The 15,613-nt window shown below is 40.0% G+C and overlaps 1 long non-coding RNA gene across 1 annotated transcript; it reads left to right on the plus strand.

The window, feature by feature from the left end:
* The first annotated feature begins 1,050 nt into the window (after positions 1-1,050).
* On the plus strand, positions 1,051-14,539 carry LOC125619119. Its single transcript, XR_007350619.1, has 4 exons — positions 1,051-3,917; positions 4,043-4,225; positions 6,358-6,509; positions 7,251-14,539. It is a non-coding gene; the product is annotated as an uncharacterized LOC125619119 (long non-coding RNA).
* Positions 14,540-15,613: the final 1,074 nt, after the last annotated feature.

The following is a 15,613-nucleotide window of genomic DNA, read 5'->3' on the forward strand; positions in this document are numbered from 1 at the left end:
GCTTGAAACTCCGATCCTGTATCAGTGTTATTCGGTTACCCTTGTTTCTGTTTCAAATTGAAGAAGAGCACTGTGATCAATAAGACCTGTCCCCTTAAATCTGGTTACAAAGCCCCCACCCCACAATGATTAAGATGACTTACACGGGAGTTAATGTTTGGGATATGTTTTCCACGTATGATTTTAAAATTTATCTATACAGCCTTGGTACTTGTTGTCCTTTGATTCAGGCACACAATAGGCATTTATGGAGTACCTATTATGTACCTGATATTGTTCTAGTGCTGGGGGTACAATAGAGAGTAAAATTATGCTTGTGTTCTGCTTCTACAAAACTTTCAGCATATCAGGGAGACAGATATTAATAAAATAGTCTAATCAGTTTATTCATAATGACAAACTAGACTTAAGTGCTCTGAGTGAAGAAACCAGTTCTTAAAGAGCTGTGATTGACTGAGGGTCAGGGCTTTCTTAGCTGGAGCTGAGAGTTGAAGGCTAACTTAATGAGGTAGTAGGGTGGAGGGGAAAAGGAGCATCCTACAAGCCTGTGGCTGCAGGGAGATGTTGGGGAACCCATGATGGCTCTCACAGTGGGAGGCCAGGCAGGAGGAAGATGCCTGAGCCTAGGTAAGAAGTGGACAGGTGTCAGAACAGCCAGGCCTGGGTAGGGTGTGGGAAACCATGGAGAGATTTTCAATGTGTGTTTATGTTTGAGGGGGAGGGTGGGAAGATGATCGTATTTTTAAAAAATCATTCTGGCTGCTATATGAAGAACCAAATCTCCATCTGATGGATAAAAAAACAGGCTTGGGAGCTGAGGGGGCAGGGAAAGGAACTATTTGTGAAACACATATTCTTAATTTCAATGTATCTGAATGTGTTATTGTATAAAATGTCTTGGACATTGTATCAATGTAAGTGAAGGCTGATCATCATCATCAATATTATTATTATTATTACTACCAGGGATTGAACTCAGGGGCACTCAAACACTAAACCACATTCCCAGTCTTTTTTGTATTATTTTAGACACAGGGTCTCACTGAATTGCTTAGTGCCTCGATGTTGCTGAGGCTGGCTTTGAACTCACAATCCTTCTGTCTCAGCCTCCTAAACCACTGGGATTACAGGCATGTGCCACCACGCTCTGCTCATCATCATTATTATTAGCACTTTGTGTATGAAATTCTGAGTGTATTTCTTTGTAACTGCCCTAGGAGTATTTTTCTCCCGTATTTTACAAATGAGGAAGCCGAGGCTCAGAGAAGTTAATCAACTATCTAACATCACCCAGTTGGCAAGTGGCATAGCTTAGGAGTCAAAGCTCATGATAACCTGGAGCTTCAAAGTGTGATGGTGTGTCCACTAAGAAGCCCAGGAACTGTGAAGCTCTTAAAGTTGTTCTACAATTACTCTTAGGGAGACTATTTGGATCATTTGAATTTATTTGACTTTCATAGGGATATTCATAAATTATTCATTCTTCATTTTTTCAGTTAAATAAAATGTGAAGAACACAGTTGTAACTTTTCTGAAATAGAGTCATGTCCAGGGTCACATAATTGCTTACAATATAAAGAGAATCACACACACACACACACACACACACACACACACACACACACGAAAAATAAACTCAGACTCATTTCCAACAACTTTTTCTTCTCAGACAAACTTTCAGTATGGTAACTAGTTTTTGTGACACAATAATGTGTTTCAGGAAGCTTCTCATTGTTTAAGATGGTATAAGTAAAAAAGAAAACTTGAATATTTTTTAAGAAAACACATGGGGGCTGGGGCTGTAGCTCAGTGGTAGAGCACTTGCCTAGCATACATGAGGCACTGGGTTGGATCCTCATCACCACATGTAAATAAACAAATAAAATAAAGGCATTCTGTCCATCTACAACTACAAAAAAATTTTAAAAAAGGAAAGAAAACACATGGAATGTGAGGCTCAAAAATAGATAGTACCTATCGTGTGCTGAGCTTTATGAAGAACATTATTTATCACATTTAATTCTACAAATCCATAAGAGAAGGTCTTTACTTCCATATTATGGATGAAATTGGCCTAGAGGAATTCGGACATGTGGTCCTGCTTCTCTGGTATCTACCTTGGGCCTTTTCTACTAAGCCACAGGGCCTCATCCCGACATGAGTTTGGCAGATGTTATTATTCTTACCCATTGTATTTATTATGATTACAACAAATTTCAATACATGCCCCCCCACCATCTGCTGACAGTGGATGAAGTAGAAATTGTTTTGACACAAAGTGGGCTTTCCATGTTGATGGAGCTAATCAGTTAAATTGCATTTAAATGATACTTTATGAAAGTTCTTGGGTGGTGTTTTTGTTTGTATGATGTAGGATTATCTAGTTTGATTAATATACAAACAGCAACTGAACTGAACAGAATTCTCGGTCTAGGCTGGGAGAAGACGGGGAACCAATCAGAAATACAAAAGCCATCTATGCAGCTTCCTGTGTGTCCCTAGGCCTTTTGTATTTTAGAAAGTTCTCCTGGAGATTTTGATCTATGCCAATGGTCCTCTCCTCTCTCACCCCAACGTATGTAGGGACTTAGGTTTTCATCCATGAGGAAGAAAAAATATTCCCAGTGAGTTATTACACTTAGCAGCCAATATAATTTTTAAAGGGAAACATGCAATTGTAAAAATAAATCTATGAGATATTAATGTCTATGAAAAATACCATCCTCAGTCTCAATTTGAGGGTTATCCCGAACATCTGTTCCCTTTTCCTTGGGAATACTGATTGAAAAAAATCACCCTATGGTATAATGCATGCTTCTCCCATTTTATGTACACAGTCCTCAACACCAGGTTCCTGCTTTCAGGATAAAAAACAAGGGTGGGTTTTCACCATGGGCTGGTCACCAGCTCTGTTCCAGAAGAGAGTGGCTGGGTCTGAGGTGGAGTCACAGCACCTCACTCAAAGTACCACTTGTAGGACAGTCCCTAAGGCTGAAAAATGTCTAGCCAGTTGCTTTTCTTGAAATTGTTCTTTTTCAAGAATGTGTCAGTTGGAAAGAAACAGGCAAATCACATACAGAAGATGCACAACCAGCTAGAGATTAAAGAAATATTGAAGCCTGCAGTGCTTAGTGGAAGAACTGCCAGAGTGTTTACAAGGCACACACGTGTGTACACAGAACATACACACATGTGTGCAAATAGCACACACACAGGTTAGAAGGTGGAAGAGGAGGTCTCTGAAAAAACCCGGGACCAGGGAATGTGTACCAGGCTCAGCTCAACCTCTCTTTAAAGCATTGACTCAGGACCCCCCAAAACAACATTTCCAGTAAGTGCTGAAAGTGAACTGTGCTCTATAACCCAAGTACAGACTCCAAGTGAACCAATCCAACAATCAACTCTCCACAGACATGTACGAAGCTAATTCTATTTTGCTAATTGCTTTCTTGGGCATGCACCAAGTTATTAAACAGACAGTGACAAAACAGAGAGCTTGGATAAATGTATGTGGCAGCACTTACTGAATTTTTTTTTCTTAGCACTAGTTCCAACGACTTGTTTGCAGGTTAAATGGAACAAGGGAAATTGGCAGAATATTTCTGCATTATTTTCTAACCAGCTGTCAGCTTGGAGATCACCTTTGCAACATTATCCCGCTTTTTCAGAAAAGACTTCCCTTCTTTATACAAGACAGGCTGATTTTAGGAGCAGATCTAAGTCTGAAAGAGACAAGCTTTTGCCAGGAACGACAGTCATCTAGTAGCTGCAGAAAGCAGCGTCAGCAGAACCTGTGGGAAGTCAGACACCAGCCCACTCTGTGCCACCCACCCAGACACTCTCCCTCTCTGGTCTGTACCTTCCGTGTGGCAGCTGGAAGAGAGGATGGTGTTCGGAGGTCTGAAGATGTAAGGCAGGTAACGAGAGAAGCATTTCATCTTCCAAATAAAAAATAAAATTCTAAATAAAAAACCAGTTTCCTGAATCCATAAGGATTCTCCCGGTCTTCAGAGCTGGCTACATCACCAATATGTTTATGTAGGTTCTCTCCCAGATCTGCAAAGCTGGGGAGCCCGAGGAATAACTGGAGATGGGTCCCATTTTGCCATCAGAGCCAGGAAGCACTGCCTTACATTTCTGCATGCAGCTCAAACTCAGAAGCCCCCAAGCAAGCCGGGATGTGGCCTCTTCATTGGCTGCAGCTCCTCCGAGCAGGATTTGCTGAGTAAGTCGGTCCTGCCTGTAAACACACGCTGAAATGCTCTGCCTGAAACCTCTACCTTTCCCCGTGTGGTCAGTTCCTCTTTTAGCAATAGAAATCCAGCAGGATATGGGAGTAGTGAGGATAAGTGACCATCTCTTATTTAGCTGAAAGATCAGATGAAACAAAGACAGCATAGTGTTTGCCCTGGAGGGAGATGGCTGTTAAAAGGAGCCACCCGTAATGGCATGGATCTCAGGAATATTAAAGTACAGTGCAATGAAATGGGTCTCTGTCCTTGCTCAATCTAGATTTAGTTTTATTTTTTTTTAATACTGAAGCTCAAACAATAGGACCATTTATCATTTAGGTGAAGCCAAAAGCTGGGTAGAGTAGTTGGTGACAGAGGACTAACACAGACAGAGTCTGTGCTCCACGATGCCAGCCCTAATGCTGAAGCAGTAACTTAGTTCCAAGTTGCTCTCTGTAAGAATATAAAGCCCCAACACGAGAGAAGAGACAACCCAAGGGAACTGACCCTTTATCAACCCACGGACCCCAATGGCAGACAAAACATGAAAAATGAAGTTGATCCAAGGATTGAACAACTTTACCCCCAACTCCCACTGAGATTTAAGAGAGAAAGCAAGAAGGAGTGAGGGAGGGAGAGACAGAACAAGAAAGAGAGAGAGAGAATGGATTATTAAAGAATATGATCAATCACCAACTACAAGTAATTTGGGGTGAGGGGGTTGTTTGGTTTTATCCCATGAAAGAAAATGACTTTGGAAACCTGGTCTGTGGAAGGCCAGCCAGCATGGGGCTTCAGTGGGGGATTTTAAGTTCCATCAAAGGCACTATTGTACATGATGAAGAGAAAGAGGCACTATTGTATATGATGAAGAGTTTGTTACGCTGCATTCAGAGGCACAAGGGAATGATTTAGTTGGTCTGTAAAGAAAACTAATATTCCTGAGTGGGATTTTAAAAAATAAAATAAAAATACAAGTGTGGCTTGAAAATCTAATAGAATCATTTTTAAGCTTTTATGTGCTCCCTCCTTTACAAAAATATCTAACTTAGCATTGGAGAAATGTGTTGATGTGCCCAAGACAGACAGACAAAGTAATTACAGTACGAGGCCAGGCATGATAATGCAAATCGACTCTTCCACCACTATGCCACTCTGTGTTGGCAGAGCCAGGCCATTTAGTCCTATAAGAAGCTAAACCCTCCTTAAACCCACAGGCCCAACAAGGTAGGGCCGTCCCAAGTAAGGTGCTGCTTACACAATGCCTCAGCTGCATTGTGGTTTGTTATGTCAGTGATCTCAAACTCAGGGAAAGAGAGCGTGTCTGAGGAGTCTTCCCCAGGAACGCTTCACATTTAACCTCTGATCAGCTGTGAGGTAGAGCAGAAAGTATGTGAGCTTTTGGGGTCATTCTAACACAAGCCTGAACCCCAAGGTATTGGCTTACTGGTTGGATAGATGTGAACCAAACTTTAATACCCGTGAGCCTCAGTGTTTCCAATTGTAAGATGGGGATAATATTAAGGTCAGCCTCATGTCTTATTGAAAGAAACGAGAATAAATATACGACACCTATCAGGATGTAGGTATTGGATAAGCTACCAAGTTGCTACAGGTTGTTGTTGGCTTTCTCTGAGCTTCTCTAAGAGCAGATGAAGGTGGGGTGTGATTAAAGTGGGGTGCACTGCAGTTAGATAGTCAGGACTGAATCCTACCTTTAACACTGATTTATTGTGTGTGCGGTTTTGGGCAACTTTCTTAACATCTGTAAGCCTTCTTACAGGCTAATAAGGATAATAATAGAACCTTACATAATATTGTAAGGGTAAAATATAAACTTAGCACAGTTCCTAACATATAGTAAGTGCTTTATAAGCTTAATTACTACTTTCTATAACAGTAATATCACAGTATACTACTATAATTACTTACCTGTGATAGCTAAACAGTGAAATTATAACTTTCTTGAGAGTGATATCCATGTCTAATTCACCTTTGTATAACTAATGTCTACCCCAGTGCCTGGTACAAAAGTAGATATTCAGGAAACACCGAATGGATAATTCAATATTTATAGGTAAAAGAATTTGGAAGATATTTATCCCTTTTTTTTTTTTTTTGGTAGAGGTCTTCATAGCTCAAATGAAGTAAACTTGAACTTATCATGAAGTGGGATAGATCAATCAAACAAAGGCATGAAATTCATGAGTAGACAAACTTCAACTTCATATATATCAGTCTTCAGTAAACAGCAAGCACTTAGGAAATACTTTCTGAGTGAGTATTTTCTGTGTAGGCATTCCTGAGTAAGTATTTTCTGAGTGAAAAAATACTCATTAATATGGGGCTGGAGTTGTGGCTTAGCAATAGAGCGCTAGCCTAGCACATGTGAGGCCCTGGGTTCGATCCTCAGCACCACATAAAAGTAAATAAATAAAATAAAGGTTTTGTGTCCAACTACAACTAAAAAATAAATATTAAAAAATACTCATTAATAGTATTTCCCATAATGATTCTCAAATGAAAACAAAAATAAAAGCAAAAATTAAGCAAATTCAAAACAAATCAATGAAAACCTGTCCCCTCCATTAGAAGTAAATGACTAATGGGGCTGGAGTTGTGGCTCAGTGGTGTAGTGCTCATCTAGTGTGTTCGAGATCCTGGGTTTGACCCTCAATACCACATAAAAATAAATAAATAAAATAAAGGCATTGTGTCCAACTACAACTAAAAAATAAATATTTAAAAAAGAAGTAAATGATCAATGGTGCTAGTAAGTCCCAAATTAGTAAGTCCATTGCAAACCATTAATCAAAGAGGTCTTGGCCAATCCAAGCTTCAAATGACCAATTTTGTGCCAGCCCCATGCACCACAGCTATGCAAATGCAGACTGGGCAGGGGGGCCAGAAAACAAATGAAAAATATCCTTGGGGAGGTGAATCTGACACAAGTAGTCTGCACTGTATCAAATAGTTTCAATGTCTTTCTCATCTTTTATTTTCTCTTGATCTTCTCAGTTACCCCATTTTGCAGAGGAGAAAACCGGCTGGGAGGATATGATAATTTATCCAAAGGAGATGCTGTGTTTCTGGAATCACCCGGTGCACCTTTGAAGAATGCAGATCTAACAGCCCCCGTGCCAATTGATTCTGACTCTCTGGGAATAACGAGAGGCTTCTTACTTTGAATCTGAGAATCTCTGGAGTTTAATTCCATGCTTTGCCTGGATGAGTCAGGGTGATGGAAACTTTTCCAAATATTCTATCCTAAGTCACGTGTACCTTACCATTTGTATCCAACTCTTTGTGGCCATTCAGATGACTTAATCAGCATTAGGCATAGAGAGGGGGACATAGCATGTACGACATCATCCCTGTTCTAAAGGTGTACCTATTCTTAATAGCAGAAAGAAGGTCTGGATTAAAAAGCCCCAAGGGTCAATGTTAGAGACCTACACTTTTGCCTTAAGCATTATTTACAAATGGCTTCTCTTAAAAGGCAGTTATCTCACTGGAAGACAGAGCAAATGAAGAGTTAGCAGTCATTAACACGCCATTGGAATTGCCCTCTGATATTCCTAGTGTCATTGCAGAGAAGGGAGGGTCACCAGGAGAAGGATGGGGTCTTTTTAAGGCAGTGGCAGAGATGCCTGGAGTGGGGACCAAGAGCAGAAAGAGGTCTCTGAAAGGGAAATCTGGAACCCAGGAAGGGAGAAAGATAAAAGTGACCCATTTTAGGTGGTACATGGGAAGGTTCCTAGAGTCTGACCAAGCAGAGTCTAGAGACAAGTAATTCTCCCATGTGATTTCTGCATGTCAGGTTCTGCTATCAAAGAGCAAAAAAGCAATTAATTGAGAATTTCTTGAGTGCTGTGCTATGGAACACGCTACTCCTAAGTTCCTTCCAACTGACCTCCTGGGAGACTAGAAGCAATTGCTTCTGCCCTGCAAAGTCCTAGATGGGCTAGGTTCAGTGGCACATGCCTTTAATTCCAGCCTCTGGAGAGGCTGAGGCAGGAGAATCATGAGTTCAAAAACAGCCTCTGCAATTTAGTGAGATCCTATCTCTAAATGAAATATTAAAAAGGGATAGGGATATGGCTCAGTGGTTAAGTACCCCAGGTTCAATCCCCAGTACCAAAAAAAAAAAAAAAAAAAAAAGTCCTAGTTGGAGTCCCTGCCCTGGGACCCACAGTCCTAAGGCTTCCCAACTGTCTGTTTCTCCTAGTACCTTTCCTGTTGCCTGCTCTCATTAGGGTCCATGTTTTGGGGTAGGTTATCCTGATAATTCTCTTAACATGTTTTTACCACCTCCTTTGGGGGAAGTTTCATTATTACAGTTTTTCATTTTACTAAGAAGGAAACTAAATCCCATGAAAAAAATTTGCCTTATTTAAGATTAGTCAGGATGCTCATGTTTTCACTTTCAAGTCAAAGCAAATTCCTATTCATTCTTCAAGTCTTAAATAAAATGGCACATCTTCAGGGACAGAATGGGTCAAATCCTTTTCTATGGAGTCTCAATACTATCCTCCCCTTTTCAAGCACTCATTCAGTGTTGGACTTTTTTTTTTTTTATTGAGCATCTACTTATACTAGGTGCTGTGCATGGTGTAGAGCGGTCAATAGTAAACAAGACAGATAAGACAATGTACTCCTCTTCAGTAAAGCAATCATTCCTAACATATATGGTTGTGGTGAGCATTGAACGAGAGAGTTCAGTAAAGTACTTAGAATTCTGCCTGGTGCAAAGTGAGGGCTATTTAATTATTGTTTAATGTCTGACACTTGCCAGATTCTAATTTTTAAGAAGGTAGAAATCTGACTTTGCTTGCTGAATCCTGAGTTCAAGGCTAATGCCTGGAGCATGATAAAAGTTTGGCGTGTGTGTGTGTGTGTGTGTGTGTTGAACTGAATTAGGAGAAGTTGGCAATTTCTATCACACTTCCCACACTCTCTAGCCAGTGTGTGACGTCTTCAACAGGTGGATTCTGATCTGGGTAAAAGAGCACCTGCTTTGTGGTTAGTTCTTGGATCTATCCATTCATATAGTATTATCTTTTCAGCAGCTAGGAGATGCCTGGCCCTCTTCTAGGTGTTGGGGAGATGATGAATAATATAAGGAGACCTAGTTCACTGAGCTGATGGTCTCAAAGAGCAAGATAGACAAAGATCCAGCAAAAGTCACCTCAAGGTTGTAGCGCAGGGTGAAAAGCAGAATGAAGGAAATGAAATGGGGGATGTAGCAGGGGACTGCTTTGCTTACAGGGTCAGGAAAGGCTTCTCTGAGGAGGTAACATCTGAGCTGATTCTGACAGGTTGTTGGACAAGAAATAGGTACCCCATCCTCACCTGCACTTTACAGCAAATTTTCCCTCCTAATTTAGTTATAACTAGTTAGTTATTTTAACATTTTATTTAATGCTTATTTCACTGCCTTAATACAAGACTTGCAAGGGTTCAGCTGTTGTGTTTTTCCCTGTCACATTGCATCCCCTGGACCTACCAGAGCAGTCATGTGACTTCATTCATATTTTTGATTGGCAGTCTGGACCAATTATTCAGCCAGATCTCTTGGCACATGTCGAAAGCAACCGAGAGGTGGGTAGCCACAGATAAGACTAAGGAGGACTTGAAGATCAAGAGCAGGCTCAGTTTAGAACAGATGCCACCATGCAGCCAATGAACAAACAAAACCCATTTGGTTACAACTGAAGATTTTTGGCTCTCACTGAAAAGACTTCAGAAGGAAAAGCAGAAAGCCAAGAACGTTTTCTGTCACATTTTATAGATGGTACTCATAGCACCCAGTAGACAAATAGCATCTCTTAACTTGTAAAGAAATATCATAGCAAGTGGAAAATAGGATTATTTTTTAGTTATGAGCCATGGAAAATATGATTTGATTTTAATAGATGATAATAATAGTAATAACAAGACCAACCACAAAATCTGGGTTCTCATCTGAGTTCTTCCTAGTTTTCTGATTAAGCACTGTATCTCATTTAGTCCTCCTAAAAATCCCAGGATAAAGTAAATGCTATTATTTATAGATGAGGGGATTTACCCCGAGAGATTAGATAACTTGCCAATTGCAAGCAAGTGGAGAAGCTAAGATTCTAGCACTGGCTTCCTTCTCACCTACACCTTCCCCAGGGCCGTGTGGGTGAGGCTAATGCTTCCAGGTTACCTGATCTTGACATTGTCTCCCCTGTGGTCTAGTGTAGGACAGAGCACCAAGAGTTAGATTAAACTTCTCTATCTGCTTAATTGGAACCTGTGGACATTTGATCAGGGTTGGTCAAAGTTACATCCTGATCTATTGGAAAGAAAGTGTTTGCTAATCACAATCATAATTCTGTAGAGGGAAATCTAACCAAATCCACACATTTACCCAACAGTGCCTCCAGAGATAAGCACTGAAGGTTTACTAACCTGGGACATGGTGCCGGGGACTGTGGGATTAGGCGATGTAAAAGGTGCAGAATATAAAGGTGAATAAGAAGGAAGGAAGGAAGGAAGGGATATTGATATTAAGTAATAAAAATATGAATATGTTACAAATTACAGAACACCATAACAGAGTATCAGATAAAGTACCAAGTAGGCATACCTCACACCTAATTGGGACATTGGGGCAGATTCCAAAAGGGCATCCTGGATGGGGTGGCATTTCAGATGGGCTTTGAAAGAGAGAATTTGAATGTGTGAAGAGATAAATAAGAACATTCTGCTAGGAGATAACAGTAAAACCACTCAAATTTACTTTTTCTTATTTACTCCAAACTAAGGACTGATAAAACATACTTTAAATACATAAAACAGATCCTACCTGCCATGTTTGGGCCACACACTAATTAGCTCTCACTTGGATACAGTAGACGTAGACGTCAACCTCCTTTGACCAAGCAGAATGATAAACAGTCCAGTCAGGGTGTGTGTACAATATCTCAAAGTCTTCTAAGAAGAAAGCATTCCAAAGTCATCCAGAATGTGTTTCCAGTTCCTCAAAGGGAACTATCCTGCCTACTTGCTTCGGGCACATCTCTGGGTTTAATTAAACAATGAATAATGTGAAGAGGAATCACTGTGCTGATCTAACAACCTTTTTTTTCTATGGATTTCTCTGACTGTGATATTTATTTGGGTCTTTCAGTATTACCTGGGTTTAGGCAGCATATTTCCTTTGGACAAATGAGAACATTAGAAGGTTTTTAGACAACCCAGCCCAGGAACCCAGGTGGTAAGATCTTGGCTTTCTTGCTCCTCCCCTCCCTTAGAGGTGCAGAAATACCATCTGAGGGACCAGGTTTAATGTATTTTAGAAAACACGTTAACTCAATTTTTCCTTGGATTCTGAGAAGTTGTAATAGTAAATCTTTTAGGAGGCCTCAAAGGGGAAAACATTCTACCTGTTGCTCTTTAAATAGGAGCCCCCTGAGGTAGTCCTGTTTGGCCATAGAATATTTTATTTTTTAATTCAAACTTTATGCTTTTAAACATGGTATGCACTCACTAGTCCCTCTACATTTGACTACATTCGGAGAGATTTGCCCATGTCACATTGCCTCTTGTTGCTTCAGTCTGTGGGTTTTGCCTCACAGTTGCGTTCTTGACCTCAGCACTGTGGCCCTTCTGGTCAGGTAACTGCTGTGTGTGGGTGAGGGGATGTCCTGTCTTCTTAGTGTGCTTAGCACTGTTGTCCCTTCTGGATGGTAGTAGTGCTCCTGCCCCACCCCCATCATGGCAAATCAAGTGCTTTTGAATTTGGTAAATAACCCCTGGCAATAGTAGTGTTTAACAAATGCTTGTGGAGTAAATGCACACAGGCATGAAAGAACACCAGTTTTCCAATCCACAGGAAAGATGGATAAGACAGGAGACTAAGAAGAATTACCCTTGGGAGCCCCAATTTGAGAATTGCTACTTTCTAGTAATATGGCTTCAGAGACCTGGGCTGGGGCCATGGCCACATTAATTGTACATAAGGCAACATAACTTGGACAAACAGTGCTTTGATTAAAAGTAAGCATCATGGAGATCAGAGTATAATTCATCATGCTTTAGTTTCTCTACCTCCCTTTCCCATAGCTCTGGTGTATAAATCTTATGAAACGATATTTGTAAAAGTATTTTGAAATTTTAGAAATATAAGGTTGTTGCCATTGGTCTAACTTGGCTCTTTAGGCAACCACGAATGCTGGACACCGAAAAATGGCAGTTCTATTCTGTAATATATCACTTAAATTTGAAGGAATTCCATCAACCAAGTATACTGACAAGGAGTTGAACTCAGCAGTAAGAAATGTCACTCTTGTCACTAGAAAGAATTTTCTTAGAGTCCCCTGTCTTGTTGGTCTTTCTGGCTGCTTGGAGAGCTGGTATTCATGCATGTATGCATACATTTGTTTATTCAATAATATTTGTTAAGCATTATTATGCACCAGGTACTGTGCTGGGCACAAGGAATGCTTATATAATTCATAGTTCTATGTAATCAACTGTTAGACCTGTTAGGTATGGCCATGGAGAATATGTTCCAGCAGAGGCAACCTAAAAGGAGTAAGAAAATAATAATGCATTTGGCAAGTATATGACTGATAATATTCAGGATCTCTTGGAAGGGCTACCAAGCTCAGAGTTCAGGGTTAGGGAAAGCTAAGGTAAAATGAAACCAAAGCTGAGATCTGAATAGAGCATTACTAGGGAAAGAGAAAGTAAAAGATATTTTTGGTAAAGGGAACAGCATGTGTGTAGTGCTGGAGGTGAGAGAAAGTGGCATTGGGGGTAATATAGAGCAGAGAGTACAGGAAGGAGACTGGTAAGTGAGGCTGGGAGTATCTTAAGAACTATGAAACCTTCTATAGCATTATGGGAAGCAAGTGACAAGTTTACATACTAGACACATTTCTCTAGATACAATGTGAAGAATAGAATGGGAGTCGTCAAGACAACCAAGGAGCTACTCCAATATCCAAAGCAGAAAAGATGGTATCCAAAGTAGGATGGTGACTATGATATGACAGACAGGCAGAGGGAGTCAACAGATTGAAGTGTTTGGAGGAAAAATGATATGGGACTTAGTGATAGAGCAGATGAGTGTGCAGGTTAAGGGAAGTTAAGACAGCAGAGACAAGAATGACCCTCATGTGTCTGGATAGGCTTTTGGAAGAACTAACTGGACTTGACCAGAGCTACTGCTCTCAGTAATAAAAACAAGAGAGAGTTTATGGGGGTCCTTTTGAGGGCCAGTCCCTGAGCTAAGAGCTAATAGGCATTGTCTCATTTAAAGCTTGCCATTCTCTGTGAGGTATGCTCTATTATTTTTGAGACATCAAGACTCACCTGCTGAAGCATCCTTGCTGGGATGACAGAGCCTGGATTCAAACCCAGAAGCCTGACTCTGGAGCCTGAGCTCTTAACCACCACAGTAGCCATTAGTAACTCAAGTTACTGAAGATAGTTTGGGAGGAAGTATTCAATCGTTTAATCTCTTGGGATCTTGATTACCTCATTCAAAATCTCAGTATTAGAAAACCTCCTTTTCAGGGCTGCCAGAGTGATTAAGTGCTAATACTAATAATGAGAAAGCAGGCATTTACTGAATACTGACTATATTCTGTGCTATCCTGTAGATGTGTGCATCTTCTCATTGAACCCTCATCAGCGCCTTGAAGTAGCTTCAATTATTTTCCCTATTTTATACACAAGGAAACTGAGGCACAGCAAATTTAAACGCTATACTCAGAGTTAGTGGCAAAGCTTAGATGCAAACCTTGGTGAGTATTTCTGAAGCCTAGGCTTTTTCACTGCTGTGTCATGCTACCTTGATTGAGAGAGGAGATCTGAGCTAAATAACACAGGCGCTATTTCACATATTGATCATTAATTTGTGGTGAAACACTCAAGATCTACCTTCTTGGCGAATTTTTAGTATATGACACATTGTTGTTAACAATAGTCATTGGGTTTTACAGCAGGTCTCTGGAACTTATTTCTTGTTGTCTGAGAATTGGTATCTTTTCTTTTTTGAATGGGTAGAAACTTCATTGAAAATTGATTTGATACCATCTCATTTGTTGATTCTTGATTTTACTTCTTGTGATTTAGGGGTCTTGTTAAGGATGTTGGTTCCCAGGCCGATTTTAATTTTTGCGTTATAGGAGTCTTTTAAGGAAGGTGGAGCCTAATCCAACATGATGGAGAGTTGGGACTACTTTTTCTTCTAGTAGGCACAGGTCTCTGCTCTAATGCCTAGGTCCTTGATCCACTTTGAGTTGAGTTTTGTACAGGGTGAGAGAAAGAGGTTAAATTTCATTCTGCTATATATGGATTTCCAGTTTTCCCAGCACCATTTGTTGAAGAGGCTATTTTTTTCTGCAATGTATGCTTATGGTGCCTTTGTCTGTATTTATGTGGGTTTATCTCTGTGTCTTCTATTCTGTTCCATTGGTCTTCACATCTGTTTTGGTGCTAGTACCATGCTGTTTTTGTTACTGTAACTCTGCAGTATAATTTGAGGTCTGGTATTTTGATGCCTTCTGCTCTACTTTTCTTGTTAAGGATTACTTTGGCTAGTCCAGGCCTCTTATTTTTCCAAATGAATTTCATGACTGAATTTTAATATATGAATAAACAACTAGAGCAACTCCACATCATGTTCAACCACAAGAATAGGATTCTAATGAGAATAAGTTATACTCCATGTATGTATGTTGGAATACATTATACTATAATGTTTATCTGAAAAGAATCCAAAAACTTTCTTGCAAAAAAATTGGTATCTTTTGACCAATATTTCCTCAATATACACCACTACTTTCAGTCCCTGAAAACCATAATTACGCTCTCTGCTTCTATGAGTTCAACGTTTTTAGCTTTCACACATACATGAGATCATGTGTTATCTGCCTTTCTGTGCTGGATTATATCAATTAATATGTTGGTTAATGGGTTCATCTATCCATGTTGCATTATTCTGCTTTTAAAAAGAAGGATTTCCTTCTTTTTAAAGGCAGAATAATGTTCCATTATTGTGAACTGGAGAGGATAATCAGGGAGCTTATCTAACCCCTCACTGTCACATAGAAACTTCAGTAGTGGAAACATGAAGCGGTAATGTGGAAAAGTGAATCCACAGCTCTGATTGTACCCCTATTCCTTTCTGAACCTCAGCTCTTCCCTCTAGAGAATGGGGAGATCAGAGATGATCTTTCCTGTTTCCTTCAAACTGCAATTCAATATGAATTTAAATGTTCAAATCACAGTTGCTCACTAGCATCAAGTAGGCAAATAATGCAGTGGTTAAAAATAAGTAGTGTTAGTTAACTGTTCATATCTATTAATGATGTCCCAGCAACTAGTTTTCCATAATATTCTTC

Source organism: Marmota marmota, unplaced genomic scaffold (assembly GCF_001458135.2).
Source record: "Marmota marmota marmota unplaced genomic scaffold, marMar, whole genome shotgun sequence".
Taxonomy (NCBI): Eukaryota; Metazoa; Chordata; class Mammalia; order Rodentia; family Sciuridae; genus Marmota; species Marmota marmota.